The sequence below is a fragment of the Ranitomeya imitator genome, chromosome 3 (assembly GCF_032444005.1).
Source record: "Ranitomeya imitator isolate aRanImi1 chromosome 3, aRanImi1.pri, whole genome shotgun sequence".
Classification (NCBI taxonomy): domain Eukaryota; kingdom Metazoa; phylum Chordata; class Amphibia; order Anura; family Dendrobatidae; genus Ranitomeya; species Ranitomeya imitator.
The window spans coordinates 355283709-355306413 of NC_091284.1; the positions used below are offsets into that span (position 1 = coordinate 355283709).

General features: G+C 44.2%; 1 long non-coding RNA gene across 1 annotated transcript in view; it reads right to left on the minus strand.

Annotated features, from left to right (window-relative positions):
• Window positions 1-2623: 2623 nt before the first annotated feature.
• The window catches only part of LOC138672095 (uncharacterized), a 67110-nt gene continuing 47028 nt past the window's right edge, over window positions 2624-22705 (minus strand). Inside the window, exon 3 of the long non-coding RNA XR_011319573.1 lies at window positions 2624-2800. This is a non-coding gene — a long non-coding RNA (uncharacterized lncRNA). The remainder of the gene's footprint in view (window positions 2801-22705) is intronic.

Sequence of the window (22705 nt, forward strand, 5' to 3'; positions counted from 1 at the left end):
GATACCAAATATGTGTATGTTTGATTTTTTTCTAATTGTTTTATTTTGATTGGGGCGAAAGGGGGGTGTTTTGAACTTTTATATATTTTTTATTTGTTTTAATATTTTTAAACACTTTTTTTTTAAATTTTGGCATGCTTCAATAGCCTCCATAGGAGGCTAGAAGCATGCACAACTCAATCGCCTCTGCTACATAGAGGTGAAGCACAGATCACCTCTATGTAGCAGAAATGCAGGTGTACTTTGAACACCGACCACAGGGTGGCGCTCAAAGCAATCGGCCATCAACAACCATAGAGGTTTCTAGGAGACCTCTGGTTGTTATGGCAATGCACCGCTGACCCCCGATCATGTGACGGGGGTCAGCGGCGCGAGCACCTCCGGCTGCGCGGCCGGGAGCGCTTGTTAAATGCCACTGTCAGCGCTTGACTGCGGCATTTAACTAGTTAATGGGCGCGGGCGGATTGCGATTCTGCTCGCGCTCATTGCGCGCACATGTACAAAACAGCTGGCATGTCACGGCTTTGAGGTGGGCTCACCGCCGGAGCCCACCTCAAAGGGGTTAAAGGTGTCCTCTGGGAAATCTTGTTGCAGCACTGATGGTACACTTCCCACAGATGAAGCGGGGTCCCCAGGGGTCCTAAGGTGTATGGTGGTGATGACGGCTGCCAGTAAATGAGTAAAGGACATAAGTTGTAAGTCTTTACCTGGTTTACTGTAGTTGGCAGGCCACAGTCCAGGGCACCAGCAACAAGAACATAGGAGTCCATACAGGCTGGAAACAAGCGGAATCCCCTTGGCAAGTCAGGTTAGGAGCCTTCCACTCTGCACTTGCTAATATCCCTTGCTGCCTGAAGTGTTCCAAACAAGGTCCAAATTCTTTCAGTTCTTTCTCCTGTCCTGGGACGGGTACCTGTATGGCAGGCAGCTTGAGCTGTACTTTCTGGAGTCTCTACACGGTGACTCCAGGCTCCAGGATGCTGCTGTGCCACAGGCGTAATTTGGGCAATGTCTGTAAGATCTTATGCTCTCTGGTTCTGCTGAGTGTCCTGTAGTAACACTCTAGCCACGGGCTCCCGGTATGCGGTCTCTGACTCCTCTGAGGCCTATTCTCATCCTCCTTGAGCCCTGAATCTCTCCTCTGTTCCTTTTCTGTCTGCCCTCGCTCACAGACTGTACAAACTGAACTGACTCCTCCTCCAAACCAGGATCTTTTTCCAGGAAAGCTGCCCTAAAACAGGGTTTTGAGCTCCCCCTCCTGGCCTGGATTTGGAAGGTGTTGTGTGTGTGATAACCTGGCAAAGGGAATCTCACTTATCTCCAGGCATAGCACTACCCTCCCTGAGAGGAAGGCAGCACTACAGTGGTACCTGAACTTCTGGGGTGCCACAATCACATGACCGTGACATCACACAGGTCCTGTCAGGACTCTGCAGGTGGCGATACAGTGGATCTCCTCCCACCCGCTCTATGGAGGTCCACTAAAACCAGCCCAAAACATAACTTAACCCTCTCAACATATAGCGTGCTGGAGGAAAACTATTTTGGTCTCACATAACTGAAGCTAATATGAGCAGTGACACATATTTCCCTTCATACACTGTGTCAGTGACCCTGTCACATATTTCCCACCTCTGCCCAAAGCCGGGGGTTTTGGCACTTTCAAACACCGAACTGGGAATTCGGGAGAGAGCATCTGCATTGCCATGTAACTTCACTTCTCTGGCCTATGCTCTAGGTGGAATGTGAAGTCTTGAAGGGCTAAGAACCACCTAGTTACCTGGTGTTCTTACCCTTCTCTCTCAACCATCTCAAAGGGGCATGGTCCAACACTGACTTAAACCTACAGCCTAGCAGGTGGTATTTCAGGGTGTCGACAGCCCACTTTATGGCTTAGCATTCTTTCTCAACTATTGCGTAGTTCTTTTTCAAGATGAGGGTTTCCTGCTTAGATTAAGGATGGGATGCTCTTCTCTATTGATTTCCTGTGACAGCACGGCTCTCAACTCAACTTCTGAAGCATCGGTCTGAACCACATATTCTTTACTAAAGTCGGGTGTGACTAGAACCAGATGCTTGCACAGAGCCCGCTTCAGTGTGTCAGGAGTCCATTTTACCATCGTCGACTTGGTGCCCACAAGGAGATCTTTTCACAATGCTGCAACTAAGGCAAAGTTCGGGATAAATCACCTGTAATACCCCACAATCCCAAGAAACACCCTGACTTGCTTCTTGGAGAGTGGTTGCAGCCACTCCTGAATTGCTTTTATTTTATTCAACTGGGGCTTGATTTCGCCTCTCCCGACGATTTAGCCTAATTACCTGGCCTCTTTCTTCCCTATGGCACACTTCTTGGAATTTATGGTGAATCCCGCTTTCCTCAAGTCATCAAGGATCACCTGTACCTGATTGACTCCTATGTAATGCATGACTTTATTGATTATTTGCTATTTTTAGTGTTTGTTTATATTTATTATCTTTTATTATGTAAATTCATACTAGTTTATTCAATTGTCGTGTGAGCATTTATTTATTCATCACAATTCTTTGAACCTTAACAAAACAGATGCGAACTGCAGTCAGAGCTAAAGATGACAATGTCATCCAATTAGGCTGTGGCATATATCTTACATGGAGCCAAGATTTCATCCATCACCCTCTAGAAGGTAGCTGGGGCTCCCTGCAGTCGAAAAAGGCATCTTGATGTACTGAAAACACCCATCTGGCATTGACAAGGCCATCTTTTCCTTGACGCTCTGTGACACTTTTTTGGAAGTGCATTGAACAGCAAGGTGGATTGCTGCTGAGGGGAAAGAGAAAAAAAAATTTCTTTAAATCTTCAGCTTAGAAAGTGTGAACGAGCTTAGTGTGACCTGAGCGTAAGTGTGAACGGCGGTAAGTGTGACTTGTGATTCAGTGACTTTGGATTCAGGGAGTTTCAAAGGGAGGAATTGCTGAATTGCTGTCTGTGTTTTATTGATACTTTGCATTTATTTTTTATTTAACTTTTCTGTCTGGTGCAATCCCCATTAAGAAATGTGCTCCACTATTGATAATGCCATCCAGTGCACATCTTGCCACATGTATGCAGTCCTTGAGCAGCCGATCGAGGGTGCATACTGCTGTGTGAGATGTGAGCACGTTGTGCATTTGGAAACCCAGATTCTGAATCTAAATGTGCAGCTGGCAACACTGAGATCCATTGACAATATGGAAATGAGTCTTCTGCTCACTAAGCAGACGCTCAATGGGATAGATGAGGGGGAAGATGGTAGGATGGAGCTGCAGGACAGTGGAGCAGCAAGCTGGGTGACAGTTAGAAGGCCGGGTAGAGGGAAGAGTGCCAGTGAGGCTAGTCCTGATCTGGCACACCCCAATAAGTTTGCTAAGTTGGCAGATGAGGGGGGTGCCAGTACAGGGGTAGCACTGCTACAGCCAGGCATGCCCTCTGAAAGCCAGAGGAGTGACTGCTCCAGTAAGGAGGGAAATAGGAGAGCAGGGCAGGCCAGACAGGTGCTGGTAGTGGGGGACTCAATTATTAGGGGAACAGATAGGGCAATCTGTCACAAAGACAGGGATCGTCGAACGGTGTGCTGCCTACCTGGCGCTCGAGTCCGACACATCGATGATCGGGTGGACAGATTACTGGGAGGGGCTGGTGAGGACCCAGCGGTCATGGTGCACATTGGCACAAATGACAAAGTTAGAGGTAGGTGGAAGGTCCTTAAAATGATTTCAGGGAATTAGGCTGCAAGCTGAAAGCAAGGACCTCCAACGTGGTATTTTCCGAAATATTGCCTGTACCACGTGCCACGCCAAAGAGGCAACGGGAGATTAGGGAGGTTAATAAGTGGCTCAAGAATTGATGTAGGAAGGAGGGGTTTGGGTTCCTGCAGAACTGGGCCGACTTCTCAGTTGGCTACAGGCTCTACGCTAGGGACGGGCTGCACCTCAATGGGGATGGTTCAGCTGTGCTGGGGCAGAAAATGGCTAGAAGGTTGGAGGAATGTTTAAACTAGGAAATGGGGGGGAAGGTATTCAATTTATAGGAGGGGAAGATAGTGCAGATAGAGACCTGGGCATAAATAAGGAAGTTGGGGGTGGCGGTGGCATGGGGGGTGGGGTTAGATCAATTAATAATTTAAGAAAGAATAGAGGTACAGAGAGATACATAAAATGTATGTAAACTAATGCCAGAAGCCTCGCCAACAAAATGGACGAATTAGAATTAGTGGTGTTGGAGCATAATTATGACATGGTGGGGATATCTGAAACGAGGCTTTTTGAGAGCCATGACTGGGCTGTTAATTTGCAGGGTTATAGTCTGTTCAGAAATGATTGAACGGATAAGCGAGGGGGAGGTGTGTCTATATGTAAAATCATCCTTAAAACCTATCCTGCGTGATAATATAGGTGAATCTAATGAAAATGTAGAGTCCCTGTGGGTGGAGATAAAGGGAGGGGGAAAAAATAATAAATTACTGAAAGGGGTTTGTTATAAGTCTCTAAAAATAATGGAAGCAACGGAGAATATCCTCATAAAGCAAATAGATGAAGCTGCGACTCAAGTCATTATTATGGGGGACTTCAACTACCCTCAAATAGATTGGGGAACGGAAATTTGCAGTTCCAGCAAAGGTAATCGGTTTTTGACAACTATGAGAGACAATTACCTTTCACAATTGGTTCAGGACCCAACAAGAATGGGGGGCACTGCTAGACCTAATATTAACCAACAGGCCAGACCGCATATCAAATATAAGGGTTGGGGGTCACTTGGGGAATAGTGATCACGAAATAATAAGTTTTCATGTATCCTTTAATAAGATGTGTAGTAGAGGGGTTACAAGGACACTAAACTTCAGGAGGGCAAATTTCAAACGGATGAGAGATGATCTTAGTGCAATTAACTGGGACAAAAAAATACACAAAGAAAATGGGAGACATTTATTAGCATCCTGGATAGGACCTGTGCGCAGTATATACCGTATGGGAATAAACATACTAGAAATAGGAGGAAACCAATCTGGCTAAATAGAACTGTAAGGGGTGCAATAAGTGACAAAAAGAAAGCATTTAGAGAATTAAAGAAAGTAGGTAGTGAGGAGGCATTAAATAAATACAGAAAATTAAATAAATTCTGTAAAAAGCAAATCAAGGCAGCTAAGATTGAGACAGAGAGACTCATTGCCAGAGAGAGTAAAAATAATCTCCAAATATACTTTAACTGCGTAAATAGTAAGAAACTAAAAAATGATAGTGTTGGCCTCCTTAAAAATAGTCTGGGTGAAATGGTGGATGAGGATGAGGAAAAAGCCAATATGCTAAATGACTTTTTTTCATCAGTATTTACACAAGAAAATTCCATGGCAGACAATATGATCAGTGAATTATAAAGTGTCACCTGCTTAACCCAGCAGGAAGTACGTCGGCGTCTAAAATTCACTAAAATTGACAAATCTCCGGGCCTGGATGGGATACACCCCCGAGTACTGCAGGAATTAAGTACAGTCATTGATAGACCATTATTTTTAATCTTTAAAGAGTCCTTAATAACAGGATTTGTACCACAGGACTGGCGTATAGCAAATGTGGTGCCAATATTCAAAAAGGGGACAAAAACTGAACTCGGAAATTATAGGCCAGTAAGCTTAACCTCTACTGTGGGTAGAATCCTGGAGGGTATTCTAAGGGATGCTATACTGGAGTATCTGAAGAGGAATAACCTCATGACCCAATACCAACATGGGTTTACTAGGGACCGTTCCTGTCAGACTAATCTCATCAATTGCTATGAAGAGGTAAGTTACGGACTTGACCAAGGGAACCCAGTGGACGTAGTGTATATGGACTTTTCAAAAGCTTTTGATACGGTGCCACACAAAAGGTTGATACATAAAATGAGAATAATGGGGATAGGGGAAAATATGTGTAAGTGGGTTAAGAGCTGGCTCAGGGATAGGAAACAAAGGGTGGTTATTAATGGAGCACACTCGGACTGGGTCACGGTTAGCAGTGGGGTACCACAGGGGTCAGTATTGGGCCCTCTTCTTTTAAACATATTTATTAATGATCTTGTAGGGGGCATACAGAGTGGAATTTCAATATTTGCAGATGACACTAAACTCTGCAGGGTAATCAATACAGAGGAGGGCAATTTTATATTACAGGATGATTTATGTAAACTAGAAGCTTGGGCTGATAAATGGCAAATGAGCTTTAATGGGAATAAATGTAAGGTCATACACTTGGATAGAAGTAATAAGATGTATAACTATGTGCTTAATTCTAAAACTCTGGACAAAACTGTCAATGAAAAAGACCTGGGTGTATGGGTGGATGACAAACTCACATGTAGTGGCCAGTGTCAGGCAGCTGCTACAAAGGCAAATAAAATAATGGAATGCATTAAAAGAGGCATAGATGCTCATGAGGAGAACATAATTTTACCTCTATACAAGTCACTAGTTTGACCATACTTAGAATACTGTGTACAGTTCTGGTCTCCGGTGTATAAGAAAGACATAGCTGAACTGGAGCGAGTGCAGAAAAGAGCAACCAAGGTTATTAATACCAATACCAAGATAGGTTATTACACTTGGGGCTATTTAGTTTGGAAAAATGAAGGCTAAGTCGTGGTCTTATGTTAATGTATAAATATATGAGTGAACAGTACAAAGACCTTTCTGATGATCTTTTTAATCATAGACCTGAGACAGGGACAAGAGGGCATCCTCTACATCTGGAGGAAAGAAGGTTTAAGCATAATAACAGACGCAGAATCTTTACTGTAAGAGCAGTGAGACTATGGAACTCTCTGCCGTATGATGTTGTAATGAGTGATTCATTACTTAAATTTAAAAGGGGACTGGATGCCTTTCTTGAAAAGTATAATGTTACAGGGTATATATGCTAGATTCCTTGTTAGGGTGTTGATCCAGGGAACTAGTCTGATTGCTGTATGTGGAGTTGGGAAGGAATTTTTTTCCCCAATGTGGAGCTTACTCTCTGCCACATGGTTTTTTTTTTGCCTTCCTCTGGATCAACATGTTAGGGCATGTTAGGTTAGGCTATGGGTTGAACTAGATGGACTTAAAGTCTTCCTTCAACCTTAAAACTATGTTACCATGGGGGATCTGCCAGTACCCCTTCTTCAGGTTGAGGGATATAATGTACCTAGCACGTCCCAGTCGCTCAATGAGTTCATCCACCCAGGGCATCGGGTACGCGTCAAAAAGGGACACCTCATTGAGCTTGCGGTAGTTGCTGCAAAACCGTCACTCCCCATTGGGCTTTGGTACGAGGACGATGGGATTTGACAAGCCACTTTTGAACCAGGTGCAACAGATCAAACATCTGGGAGCGTGGGGTTTGCCACCAGCATTCGGTCAGCGATGGACTCGCTGAGCCCTTATAGACATTGTCACTCCCAGGTGTACCAGAATTTCAGTTTTCAATTTGCCATACTCTTTGGCATCCTGAAGGGTTAAATCCTAATACGTCTTTTGGGGTTCACCAGTCAAATAGGGGGCTAGCACCTCTGCTCACTGCTCTGGATGTAGCCTCTCACGCTCTGCTACCTGCTCCAGCATAGTCAAAAAGGCTTCGGCATCATCCCCAGGTGGTCATTTTCTGTATAGCTCATCTTACCATTTTCCAGACGTACGCATTATCGCCTGGAGACAGAGAGGAGACCATCGGCCTTACACGAACCGCTTCTGCGAGGAGCTCCATTAGCCGTGTTAGTGCCTCCTGCTGCTGTTGCTGCTGCAGCTGTTGTTGAAGCTGTTGTGCTAACAGCTTATTCATTTCCTGTTGTACCAAATTCTTTTGTTGACTAGCGAGCTGGTGTTGCTGCTGTACCTGGATGAGATGTTTCACAAGCTCCTCCATCTCCGTCTCCCTCTGAATGGCGGATTTCACTCAGGACATTAGATTGTCCTCAGTCTCTATGCGTGTTCCTGGAGCGCTGCCCACACCCAAAACATCACATGGAGTTGAGTCAGCTGCTTTACCAGGTAGATGCAGGACTCTCATGTCCAGGTATTTAACACCCCATGTGATGATCACATGACCGTGACATCACACAGGTCCTGTCAGGACTCAGCAGTTGAGATACGGTGGACCTCCTTTTACCCGCTCTATGGAGGTCCACTAAAACCAGCCCATAACATAACTTAACCCTTTCAACACATAGCGTGCTAGAGGAAAACTATTCTGGTTTCACATCACTAAAGCTAATATGCACAATGACACATATCTCCTTTCATACTCAGTGCCAGTGACCCTGTCGCATCTCATAGAACAGTCAAACTATGTGCAAGTAGTGTCTTTGTTGCCAGTGAAATGTTCCTCAATTTGAAGACCTTGTCCAGTGACTTCATTGTTGATTTGCCCATAACAATTCTCCTATTGGCTTCTGATGTTGCTGCTGCATCATGAATTATCATCTGAGTAGGTTGAAGCCCTTCACAACTTCTGGTTCATTGCAGTCTACCTCAAATGTGTCCCAGTCGTATGTGGCATCTTGAGTAATAATCTTTATATGTGTACATAATTCGTCAGGCTTTCTTTCATCTGTGTCTAGTGATGTAAATCGATTGTGCAGACTGTTCCAAAAAACTTCAGGTATTTTGGTCAAATCAAAGTGGGAAACAGCCTGTTGTCTAGTCCATTGCCAAAGTTTGACTCTAAACTTTTTATCAAAAGTTCATGATAAGTTCCACAGTCTGTCAGCTACTGGCCTTGTTTTCATGGTAATGATCAACATCCTCCATCTTTGACGACCACATATGTAGTCAGTCATGTCAATGTGTAGAGTCTCCATTTGTGATTTGGGAAGAAAGTGCTCATGATGGACAGTTGATTTGTTGTACAAAACTCAATGAATAATTTTGTTCACCAAAGTTCTAACGATGGTTCCATGTTTGCTGTGACCCACTTTGGCAGTCTCCTATGATAATGAATAAGTCTTATTTTGGCATCTTAACAATTTCCTCTTGAACTTGATGATAGAATAGTTCAATGTCCTCCTAATGAGCATCTGTTGTTGGTAAGTGGACTTGTATAACTGTAGAATTGATTGGCACACTGCTTCTTCGGTTATCATTGGCAGAATAGCAAACCCAATGATCGTTTAACTAGAGATATCTGAATTGAGGCCATCTTAATTTGCTAATTCTGCACACAACAAATGCACAATATATACAGAATATGAATAATATCACTAAAACTTTTTCTCCACTCATGGTTAGTGGTTGGGTGAAGCCATTTATTGTCAAACTATTGTGTTTTCTATTTTTAAATCATAATGACAACCCAAAATATCCAAATGACCAGGATCAAAAGTTTACATACCCTGGTGATTTTGGCTTGATAGAATGGACAGAAGTTGACACAAATCGGTTTGAACGGCTACTAAAGGTAACATCCTCACCTGTTTAAATGAAAAAAAGTGGTTTGGTACCATGTTAGCCAGTAGAAAAAAAGATATAGAGTGCTCTCAGTGGTAGAAACAAAATAGGAATCTTGTGGATGTGATACCTTTTAATGGCTAACAAAATATAGTGAATGATGTTACAAAAGCAAGCTTTCAAGACTGCTTACGTCTCTTCATCAGGCTTATGACAATATATTTGAGGAAACCAAATTATATACAGTAAAGGTACCTTCACACTGAGCAACTTTAAAATGATAATGATAGCGATCCGTGACGTTGCAGCGTCCTGGATAGCGATATCGTTGTGTTTGACACGCAGCAGCGATCAGGATCCTGCTGTGACATCGCTGGTCGGAGCTGAAAGTCTGGAACTTTATTTAGTCGCTGGATCACCCGCTGACATCGCTGAATCGGCGTGTGTGACGCCGATCCAGCGATGTGTTCACTTGCAACCAGGGTAAACATCGGGTTACTAAGCGCAGGGCCACGCTTAGTAACCCGATATTTACCCTGGTTACCATTGTAAATGTAAAAAAAAACACTACATACTTACATTCCGGTGTCTGTTGCGTCCCCCGGCGTCAGCTTCCCTGCACTGTGTCAGCGCCGGCCGGCCGTAAAGCAGAGCACAACGGTGATGTCACCGCTCTGCTTTACGGCCGACACTGACACAGTGCAGGGAAGCTGACGCCGGGGGACGCGACAGACACCGGAATGTAAGTATGTAGTGTTTTTTTTTACAATGGTAATCATGGTAAACATCGGGTTACTAAGCACGGCCCTGCGCTTAGTAACCCGATGTTTACCCTGGTTACCCGGGGACTTCGGCATCGTTGGTCGCTGGAGAGCTGTCTGTGTGACAGCTCTCCAGCGACCACACAATGACTAAACAGCGACGCTGCAGCGATCGGCATCGTTGTCTATATCGCTGCAGCGTTGCTTAATGTGATGGTACCTTAAGGAGCACAGGCATGGTGTGATACATGTACATTTAAATAAACAAACACTGAGCTTAAAGAAAGAATCCTTAATTAGGTAAGATAAGACAAGTGGTATGAAAGTTTTATGGACCCCATATGCATGTGAGATCAAAGGGCTGGTGGTGCCTTCATTGTTTTTGGAGGAAATTGCTCAGACCTCATCCTTGCTCTCAGCCTCTGTCCTGTTTCTCCAACATAGAAGTCCCCCACTGGACATATATTTTGCATAGAATTAAATACACCACATTGGAAGAGGAACATGTGAATGTCCCAGGGATCTTATAGTCCTGCTGTGTGTTGGGTATTTGGATCTTGTCGTTGGTCTCTATATGAATGGAGGTTTTGCATCTCCTCCCATTGCAAGGAAACATTCCCCTTGGTGAATCTGAGGGCATTGAATTTTGTATCATGATGTTTCTTAAATTGGGAGGTGACCTGTAACATAGCAAGGGGGGTCTTTGAATAATATTTTTAACCGGTCATCCTTGTGTAGGATATGGTGAAGCTTCTTAGCCATTTTTCTCAGTATTTCAAGCTGTGGGTTGTAGGTCACTAGCAGAGGTACACAATGATTTTCCTTTTTTCTTTTCTGTACGTCAAAACAAAAAATGGTTACAATGTTAGCCATTAAAAGGTATCACACCCACAGGGATCCTATTTTGTTTCTCCGACTCTATATCTTTTTTTCCTCACCTGTGACCTGTTTGCTTGCAATCAGTGTGTGTGCATAAAAGCTGAGTGAGTTTCTGGGATCCAGACAAACTCTTGCATCTTTCATCCAGTCACTGACGTTTTTTGGTTGTGAGTCATGGAGAAAGCAAAAGAATTGTCCATGTATCTATGGGAAAAGTTAGTTGAACTGATACAAAAAGACATCCAAGGAATTGATAATGCCAGTCAGCAGCATTCAAACTGTGTTTAACAAATGGAAAATTAGGAGCTCTGTAAAAACAAAACCACGGTCAGGTAGACCAACAAAAATGTCATCCACAACTGCCAGGAAAATTGTTCAGGATGAAAAGGAAAACCCACAAATAACATCAGGTGAAATACAGGACTCTCTGAAAACTAGTGGTGTGGCTGTTTCAAGATGCATAATTAGGAGGCACTTGAAAAAAAATGGGCTGCTTGGTCAAGTCTCCAGAAGAAAGCCATTATTGCACAAATGCAACAAAGTATCTGACCTACAATACGCAAAACAGCACAGCGATAAGCCTCAAACCTTCTGGAACAAAGTTATTTGAAGTGATGAGAACAAAATTTAACTTTTTGGCCACAGCTATAAACGTTACATTTGGAAAGAGGTCAACAAGGCCTATGATGAAAGGAACACCAGTCCTACTGTAAAGCAAGGAGGTGGATCGCTGATGTTTTGCGAATGTGTGAGCTATAAAGGCACAGGAAACTCGGTCAAAGTTGAAGGAAAGATGAATGCAGCACATTTTCAGAAAATACTGGAGGCAAATTTGCACACATCAGCCCAGAAGCTGCACATGAGACGTACTTGGACATTCCAACATGACAATGATCCAAAACCCAAACCAAAGTTGACCTGTCATTGGCTACAGCATAAAAAATGAAGGTTCTGGAGAGGCCATGTCAGTCTCCTCTCCACTCTGGGAATATCTCAAGTGAGCAGTTTATGCTAGACAGCCCAGGAATTTACAGGAACTGGAGGCTTTTTGCCAAGAAGAGTGGGCAGCTTTACCATTTGAGAAAATAAAGAACCTCATCCATAACTACCACAAAAGACTTCAAGCTGTCATTGATGTTAGAAGGGGCAATATATACTGTAGTAAGAAATGGGGTATGTAAACTTTTGATAAGGGTCATTTGATGTTTTGGACTGTCATTATGATTTAAAAAGAGAAAATACAGTAGTTTGACAAATGGCTTCACCCAACCACTAACCATGAGTGGAGAAAAAGTTTTGGTGTTATCATTCATATTCGCTGAAAAAAAGGCCAAGAAAGCAAAATTTCTGCTGGCGTATGTAAACTTTTGAGCACAACTGTATATCAAATACACAACATAGACAAATACCCAATACAAACATCAAGTGCACAATATAGACATCAAATGCATAATACCCACAACAAATAAAGAAAACAGACACCAAATACACAATATACACAACAAATATACAATACAAACACTCAATACAAAAAGGAAATTATAGTGAATTGAGAGAACAGGAGGTGCATAGTGGTGGGGTGTTCAGGATACAGAAAAGTGACCGGTAATTAATTGAGGGAGAGAGTGCAATGGCTAATTATTTATTATGTTTATTTATTTTACTCACTTATATAGCACCATTAATTCCACAGAGCTTTACATGCACTATTGGCAATGTCCCCATTGGGGCTCACAATCTAGATTCCCTATCAGTATGTCTCTGGAGTGTGGGAGGAAACCAGAGAACCAGGAGGAAACCCACGCTAACACAGGGAGAACATACACATGTGGTCAAAATTGTTGGTACCCCTTGTTTAATGACAGAAAAACCCACAACAGTCACAGAAATAACTTGAATCTGACAATAGTATTGGGTATTGGCTTCCCCTTTTCTTGTAGGTTTTTTCATTACAAACATACATTGATAATTCACCACTGTGCATCTTGTCAGCTGTAATAGGGCAGCATGGTGGCTCACTGGTTAGTATTGCAGTGCTGGGGTCCTGTGTTCAGATCCCACCAAGAACAACATCTGCAAGGAGTTTGTACACACGTGGTCAAAATTGTTGGTATCCCTCATGTAATGAAAGAAAAACCCACAATGATCACAGAAATAACTTGAATCTGACAAAAGTAATAATAAGTAAAAAATCTATGAAAATGAACAAATGAAAGTAAGACATTGCTTTTCAGCCATGCCTCCACAGATTTGTTTTTTTAAATAAACTCATGAAATAGGCCTGGTCAGAAATGATGGTACCATTAACTTAATATTTTGTTGCACAACCTCACCCCATAGACCTCCATACAGTATACTGCTCTCCATAGTCCTCCTTATAGTGTAATGCACTTTCCATAGTCATCCATATAGTATAATGCACCCCATAGTCTTTCATATAGTATAATGCGCTCCCCACAGTCTTCTTTACAGTATAATGCACCACATAGTCCTCCATATAGCATAATTTACTCCCCATAGTCCTCCATACAGTACAATGCACTTCCCATAGTCCTCCATACAGTATAATGCACTCACCTTAGTGCTTGTTTTTTGATTGTATTCCTGCTCTGAGTGTAGGAGTCTCTGGAGTTGCAGATATATGTTCCACGTCTTTAGTTAGATGGAGGAATTTTTGTATAATCTGCTGTGGATATTTTTGGAAGGGTTTTAATACTGACCGCACAGAGCTCTGTCCTATCCTTTCCTATTTTTAGCTAGAGCAGCCTCTTGTGCTAAATCCTGTTTTCTGCCTGTGTTTGTCTTTCCTCTCCTACTCACAGCCAATATTTGTGGGGGGCTGCCTATCCTTTGGGGTTCTGCTCTGAGGCAAGATAGTATTCCTATTTCCATCTATAGGGGTATTTAGTCCTCCGGCTGTGACGAGGTGTCTAGGGTTTGTTAGGCACACCCCACGGCTACTTCTAGAGTGCGGTGTTAAGATCAGGATTTGCGGTCAGTATAGTTACCACTTACTCCAGTGAAAGTTTTCATGCTGCTCCAAGGTCACCGGATCATAACAGTACAACTGGCCCATAATGAGTTAAATGCATCTCAGAAGAAGGGAAGGAAGGTGTTGAGCCATTTTTTTTTCTTCAGTCTGTTTTGTCTTCTCTTCCCTCTTTATCTCTGGGTGGCTGAGGAGCCTAGTGCTAGCATGAATGTTCAGGAATTAGCTTCTCGTATAGACCAGCTTGCTGCTAAGGTACAGGGTATTTCTGATTATATTGTTCAGACTCCTGTTTTAGAACCGAAGATTCCTACTACTGATTTGTTTTTTGGTGACAGGTCCATATTTTTGAGTTTTAAAAACAACTGTAAACTGTTTTTTGCTTTGAGACCTCGATCCTCTGGTGATTCCATTCAGCAGGTTAAAATCGTCATCTCCCTGCTGCGTGGCGACCCGCAGGATTGGGCGTTTTCCCTGGAATCTGAGAATCCGGCTTTGATTAATGTAGACTCCTTTTTTCAGGCTTTCGGATTATTATATGATGAACCTAATTCTGTGGATGAAGCTGAGAAGACCTTGTTGGCCCTGTCTCAGGGTCAAGAAGCGGTAGAATTGTATTGTCAGAAATTCAAAAAATGGTCTGTGTTGACTAAATGGAATAATGATGCTTTGGCGGCAATTTTCAGAAAGGGTCTTTCTGAATCCGTTAAAGATGTTATGGTGGGGTTTCCCACGCCTTCCGGTCTGAGTGATTCTTTGTCTCTGGCCATTCAGGTTGACTGGCGCTTGCGGGAGCGCAGAGCTGTGCGCGCTATGGCGTTGTCCTCAGAGCAGATTCCTGAGCCAATGCAGTGTGATAGGATTCTGTCTAGAACGGAACGACAAGGTTTCAGACGTCAGAATAGGTTGTGTTATTATTGTGGCAACGCTTCTCATGTCATTTCAGTCTGCCCTAAGCGGACAAAGAGGATCGCTAGTTCATTTACCATCAGTACTGTACAACCTATATTTCTGTTATCTGTGTCCTTGATCTGCTCATTGTCATCATTTTCTGTCATGGCGTTTGTGGATTCAGGCGCCGCCTTGAACTTAATGGACTTTGAGTTTTCCAGGCGTTGTGGTTTTCCCTTGTAGCCTTTGCAGAACCCTATTCCTTTAAGGGGCATTGATGCAACACCCTTGGCTAAAAATAAGCCCCAGTTTTGGACACAGGTGACCATGCGCATGTCGCCAGCCCATCAGGAAGATTGTCGATTTCTGGTGTTGCATAACTTGCATGATGCAATCGTGCTCGGTTTTCCGTGGTTGCAGGTACATAATCCTGTGTTGGATTGGAAGTCCATGTCTGTGACTAGTTGGGGTTGTCAGGGGGTTCATAATGATGTTCCTTTGATGTCAATCTCCTCTTCTTCCTCTTCTGAAATTCCAGAGTTTTTGTCTGATTTTCAGGATGTATTCGATGAGCCCAAGTCCAGTTTCCTTCCACCGCATAGGGACTGCGATTGTGCTATTGACTTGATTCCAGGCTGTAAATTTCCTAAGGGTCGACTTTTCAACCTGTCTGTGCCTGAACATACCGCCATGCGGAGCTATATTAAGGAGTCTTTGGAGAAAGGGCATATTTGGCCATCTTCTTCACCGTTGGGAGCGGGGTTCTTTTTTGTTGCTAAAAAAGATGGTTCCTTGAGACCCTGTATTGATTATCGCCTCTTGAATAAAATCACGGTCAAGTTGCAATACCCTTTACCTTTGCTTACCAATTTGTTTGCTAGGATTAAGGGAGCTAGTTGGTTTACGAAGATTGACCTTCGGGGGGCATATAATCTTGTTCGTATTAAACAGGGTGATGAATGGAAAACTGCGTTTAACACGCCCGAAGGCCATTTTGAATACCTTGTGATGCCATTCGGGCTCACTAATGCTCCATCTATTTTTCAGTCCCTCATGCATGATATTTTCCGGACTTATATTGATAAGTTCTTGATTGTATATTTGGACGATATTTTGATTTTTTCCGATGATTGGGAGTCTCATTTGGAACAGGTCAGGAATCGGGATGGTATTTCAGATCCTTCGTGACAATGCCCTGTTTGTGAAAGGGTCTAAGTGTCTCTTTGGGGTGCAGAAGGTTTCTTTTTTGGGCTTTATTTTTTCTCTCTCGTCTATAGAGATGGATCCGGTTAAGGTTCAGGCCATTCATGATTGGATTCAGCCTACATCCGTGAAGAGCCTTCAGAAATTTTGGGGTTTTGCAAATTTTTATCGCCGTTTCATTGTTAATTTTTCCAGCGTGGTTAAATCCTTGACCGATTTGACAAAGAAAGGTGCTGATGTGGCGAATTGGTCCTCTGCGGCTGTCTCTGCCTTTCAGGAGCTTAAACGTCGATTTACTTCTGCCCCGGTGTTGCGCCAACCGGATGTTTCTCTTCCATTTCAGGTTGAGGTTGACGCCTCTGAGATTGGGGCAGGGGCCATTTTGTCTCAGAGGGATCCTGTTGGTTCCTTAATGAAACCGTGTGCTTTCTTTTCCCGTAAGTTTTCCCCTTTTGAATGCAATTATGATGTCGGCAATCGGGAGTTGTTGGCTATGAAGTGGGCGTTTGAGGAGTGGCGACATTGGCTTGAGGGAGCTAAGCACCGTATTGTGGTCTTGACCGATCATAAGAATTTGATTTACCTCGAGTCTGCCAAACGGCTGAATCCTAGACAGGCTCGATGGTCCTTGTTTTTTTCCCGTTTTGATTTCGTGGTCTCGTACCTTCCGGGTTCTAAGAACATTAAGGCTGATGCCCTCTCTAGGAGTTTTTTGCCTGATTCTCCTGAGGTCTTGGAACCGGTCGGTATTCTGAAAGAAGGGGTGGTCCTTTCTGCCATTTCCCCTGATTTACGACGGGTTCTTCAGGAATTTCAGGCTGACAAACCTGACCGCTGTCCTGTGGGGAAACTGTTTGTTCCTGACAGATGGACTAGTAGAGTGATTTCTAAGGTTCACTGTTCCGTGTTGGCTGGTCATCCTGGCATTTTTGGTACCAGAGACTTGGTTGGTAGGTCCTTTTGGTGGCCTTCTTTGTCGCGTGATGTGCGTTCTTTTGTGCAGTCCTGTGGGACTTGTATGCGGGCCAAGCCTTGCTGTTCCCGTGCTAGTGGGTTGCTTTTGCCATTGTCGGTCCCTGAGAGGCCCTGGACGCATATTTCTATGGATTTTATTTCCGATCTTCCGGTTTCCCAGAGGATGTCGGTTATCTGGGTTGTTTGTGACCGGTTCTCTAAGATGGTTCATTTGGTGCCTTTGCCTAAATTGCCTTCCTCTTCGGATTTGGTTCCGTTGTTTTTTCAGCATGTGGTCCGTTTGCATGGTATTCCGGAGAATATTGTGTCCGACAGAGGTTCCCAGTTTGTTTCTAGGTTTTGGCGGGCCTTTTGTGCTAGGCTGGGCATTGATTTGTCTTTTTCTTCTGCGTTTCATCCTCAGACAAATGGACAGACCGAGCGAACTAATCAGACTTTGGAGACTTATTTGAGATGCTTTGTGTCTGCTGATCAGGATGATTGGGTAGCTTTCTTGCCATTGGCCGAGTTTGCCCTTAATAATCGGGCTAGTTCGGCTACTTTAGTTTCACCTTTCTTTTGTAATTTTGGTTTTCATCCTCGTTTTTCTTCTGGGCAGGTTGAACCTTCTGACTATCCTGGTGTGGATTCTGTGGTTGACAGGTTACAGCAGATTTGGGCTCATGTGGTGGACAATTTGGTGTTGTCTCAGGAGGAGGCTTAACGTTTTGCTAACCGTCGTCGGTGTGTTGGTTCCCGGCTTCGGGTTGGGGATCTGGTCTGGTTGTCTTCCCGTCATGTTCCTATGAAGGTTTCTTCTCCTAAGTTTAAGCCTCGGTTTATTGGTCCTTATAGGATTTCTGAGATTATTAATCCGGTGTCTTTTCGACTGGCGCTTCCGGCCTCTTTTGCTATCCATAATGTCTTCCATAGATCTTTATTGCGGAAATATGTGGAGCCCGTTGTTCCCTCTGTTGATCCTCCTGCCCCTGTGTTGGTTGATGGGGAGTTGGAATATGTTGTTGAGAAGATTTTGGATTCCCGTTTTTCGAGGCAGAAGCTTCAGTACCTTGTCAAATGGAAGGGTTATGGCCAGGAGGATAATTCTTGGGTTTTTGCCTCTGATGTCCATGCCGCTGATTTGGTTTGTGCCTTTCATCTGGCTCATCCTGATCAGCCTGGGGGCTCTGGTGAGGAATCGGTGACCCCTCCTCAAGGGGGGGTACTCTTGTGAATTCTGCTTTTGGGCTCCTTCTGGTGGTTGTAGGTGGTAATGCAGTTGTCCCTGGCTTGCAGTCCTGGACAGGTGTATCTGCTGATTGCATCTCTGACTGGGGTATTTAGGTTTGCAGGACTCATTAGTCCTTGCCAGTTGTCAATGTTTCTTGGGAAGTGTTGGATCTATGTCTGGCTTCTCCTGCTTAGCTGCCAATTCAGCAAAGATAAGTGTCTGTTTCTTTTTCTATGGCACACAAGCTGTGTGCTTGTTTTTTGATTGTATTCCTGCTCTGAGTGTAGGAGTCTCTGGAGTTGCAGATATACGTTCCACGTCTTTAGTTAGATGGAGGAATTTTTGTACAATCTGCTGTGAATATTTTTGGGAGGGTTTTAATGCTGACTGCACAGAGCTCTGTCCTATCCTTTCCTATTTTTAGCTAGAGCGGCCTCTTGTGCTAAATCCTGTTTTCTGCCTGTTTGTCTTTCCTCTCATACTCACAGCCAATATTTGTGGGGGGCTGCCTATCCTTTGGGGTTCTGCTCTGAGGCAAGATAGTATTCCTATTTCCATCTATAGGGGTATTTAGTCCTCCGGCTGTGACGAGGTGTCTATGGTTTGTTAGGCACACCCCACGGCTACTTCTAGTTGCGGTGTTAAGATCAGGATTTGTGGTCAGTATAGTTACCACTTACTCCAGTGAAAGTTTTCATGCTGCTCCAAGGTCACCGGATCATAACAGTTCTCCATATAATGTAATTCACTCCCCATAGTGCTCGATATAGTATAATGCACACCCATAGTTTCCCATACAGTATAACGTACCCATAGTCCTCTATTCAGTATAATGCACCCAGAACTCCTCCATATAGTATAATGCACTCCCTGTAGTCATATATACAATATTACGCACTCACATATTCCTCCATAGAGTATATTGCCTCCATGCAATATAATGCACCCCATGATACTCAATACAGTATAATGCACTCTCCATAGTCCTCCGTATAGTAAAATGTACTTCTCATGGCCCTCCATTTTGTATAATGCACCCCATAGTCCTCTATAAAGTATAATGCACCCCATAGTCTTCTGTACAGTATAATCCACACCATAGTACTCCATATAGTTTATTGCACTCCCCACAGTCCTTTATACAGTTTAATGTACCCCTATAGTCTTTCATACAGTATAATGCACTCCCCATAGTCCTCTATACAGTATAATGCACCCCATAGACCTCTGTATAGTATAATGCATCCCACAGCTCTCCATACAGTATAATGCACTCCCTATAGTCATCCATACAGTATTCTGTACCATACATCCATACAGTATTATGGCCACCATAGTGTACTTACTGAAAAAAAATACAACACTCACCTCCTCATTTCCCCGCCTCTTTGCAGTGAACATTCTGAAGAATCGCACCTCTCAGCACAGTGGGCGCCATGTTGCAACATCACCGTGCCTGCTGTGCTAAAACGTCAAAGGGAGAATGATGGAGGAGGAAGTGTCAGTTGACACTCCCCTTCTCATAATTTCTTACAACTGCATCAGATTTCAGGATACCGATACAGTTGAACGATCAATGACAGGCGGAAGGTCCCAGTGGTGGAGCTGACACCGGCCACCCAAGCACACAGGCTCCATAGCAGCTGTGGGGCCTGCCACCATTTTTCTACAAAAAAGATAAACAAACAGGGAGTAATAATTTAGCAGAATAATAGGGAAATAACTTTGCACTTAGGTCTGTATCCCTGAACCCACCTAGGCGCTGCTGGCTCTTTGAGTAGGAATCTACTTGATGTCTAGACTCTCCACACTAGCTACATAAATTCTGATTTAGTCACTTGATTCCTTGTTGTAGATGGGGCTGAGTCACCCCAATCTCCATGATTTCCTCAGGAAGTGTAATATGCACATGATACTTAAGTGGTGGTGCAGAAATAGTGGTGTTTCTCTGTCTGCGTTCACACTATTATTGAGAAGGATTTGCAAGGATATAGTAGAGTCAATTGAATCAGGAGGAGCAAGTGCAACACCCACTAGGGCTGTAGGGTGCTCGAATGATTCTTAAAGGGGTGGTCATGGCACAGTGACCAGGTCCGTGGCCCTGGGCGTACAATTAAAAGGGATGAGGTAATGTTTATAGGGGATTGTTTGTGACGCCACCTGTGGTGTTCGGCTATAGATGGCCGACGCTGCTTAAAGGCACCGCTGGGGCCGATGGTGATGCAGCTGGGATGGTTCTGCTCCCCACAGGTGGAGCGGGGCCCCAGGGCTACCAAAACAGTCTATAAGGGGTTGTGGATGTTGGGGTGCAGGAATGATTGGAGGACACAGGGACTGTAGTTTCTTTACCTTTAATTGCAGATGCAGTCTGGAGCACAGGTACAGGTGATATTGGCAATCTGGGCAGCCTGGAAACAGTTCAGGATCCCCCTAGCCAAGAGGAGTTGGAAGCCTCCCTACTGCGCTGTTCTTTAGGTTCTTGATGCCTTAAACTCTCTTCAATTCCCTCTCTCAGTCTGTCCTTTAAGTGGAACACTACCTGCATGGCAGGCAGCTCGAGCCTTTTCCTGGGGTCACTCCCTCATGGTGCCTTCAGGCTCTAGTTTGCTGCTGTGCCTTCGGGAGTCAGATGTGGCCAGGAGACCTGCAATCTCCTGTTCTCCAAATTCAGTTGCTGGGCATGCAGTTCCTACACAACCACGAACTCACAATAAACTCACACTGACTAACCCTGCCTCCAGACCAAAACGTATAAGGAAGTTCCCCTGAAACCGGGTTTAGCGCTCCCCCTTCTGGTCTGGAGTCAGGAAATGTGTTGCATGCCAATGTTACCTGCTAAGGGCATCCCTTCTTGCTTTCAGGCATGGCATCACCCCCTATGAAGGAGTCAATGCCATTGTGGCAACCGGACTCCAGGGATGCCACATTCTCCCCTAGTGAAATCCAATACTCCCCGACTGGGAAAACATAAACATGGTAAACAGGTGAACAATTACAACTTTCTACAAGATTTTAACAAGATAAAAATTTCAAAAACCTTAAAAACGGTAAACAATTGACAATTAAGTTCCTGAGGGCAACACTGGTCCATTTGCGTTACCCTACAGACTTTTGAGTTTCCTCAGTGGGAACCGCCCCAACCCACCTTTGCTTTGTTCCTGGGCATGGCTACGGGACTTTAGACCTGACTTTATTTGTCTTTTCGACGTCAGGTCGGGGAACTATACACTATAAAGGTACTAACCACACATAGTCCTGTGGCCCAATTGTCCTTCAAAAGGTTATTATGAAACCACTGGTGTAGTGCACTCTCTATTGGCTACGCTACGGGTGGTTCTACGTAGCACGCGTATACCTGATTTCCTAGGACTACTCCTGCTCACTGTGGGCATGACAGATTCACCGCTGGCAGGGGGGTGGATTCTCTTGCTCTGCTGCTGGTGTGGCATCTGCTGCTTGAGCCCACTGGTCTTCAGGCTGGTCTTGAGTCACATCTCCTTCTGGCACTACTAGCTGGAGAAAGGTCAAAACAGGCATGACTATGGCCTGGTTCACTCTTGTCCAGTTTGGAGGGAACTCGCCAAGTACCGTGCTGATCTTTTCCTCCACTTCTTCCATGGGCTGAGGAATGCCTTGATCTTTAATCCTCTCCTTCAGTTGGTCAGGGCATACCTTCACATGATCCCTTGATACTGCCGCTGAGATTTCTCCTCCATCTTTACTGATGAGGCACACCTTAGTATTGTCAAAGTTTGAAGGCATGATGGTGTATGGTTCAGCTTCCTACTTATCATCCAGTTTATGCATTCTTTTTCTTTTGAGAACTTGTTCTCCAGTTGACAAGGGGACTGCAGGGGAATGCTGATTCTAATTTCTCTCTTGCCTCTGTCTTGCCTGGGACAAACTCTTTTGTAACCATTCTTGCACTTTGCAGTATTGCAGCTGCCGCTCTGTATCCCAGTCTGAATCTGGTGATGTGGTTTCAGGCGTTCGGACTCCCATGTCCAAGTCAATGGGTAACTTGCCATGTCTCGCTCTCATTAGGTAGGCCGGAGTGCAGTTGTCGGAGTCCACTGGAATATGGTTGTATAGATCTACCAGATCTGGCAACTTCTCTGACCACTGGTTTCTCTCTTCCAGGGGCAAGGTCTTCAATAGGTCAATTACTACCTGGTTCATTTTCTTGCACATTCCATTTGTCTGTGGATGATACGGCGTTGTCCTTATTTTCTTGCAACCATACAGGTTACAGAACTCCTGAAACACTTCTGCTTCAAAGGCGGGGCATTGGTCGCTGAGCACTTGTTCGGGGTAACCGTGCGGTCAACAAAAGTGTTCTTGGAATGCTTTTGCTGCCATCTTTGCTGTTTGGTCTTTAACAGGC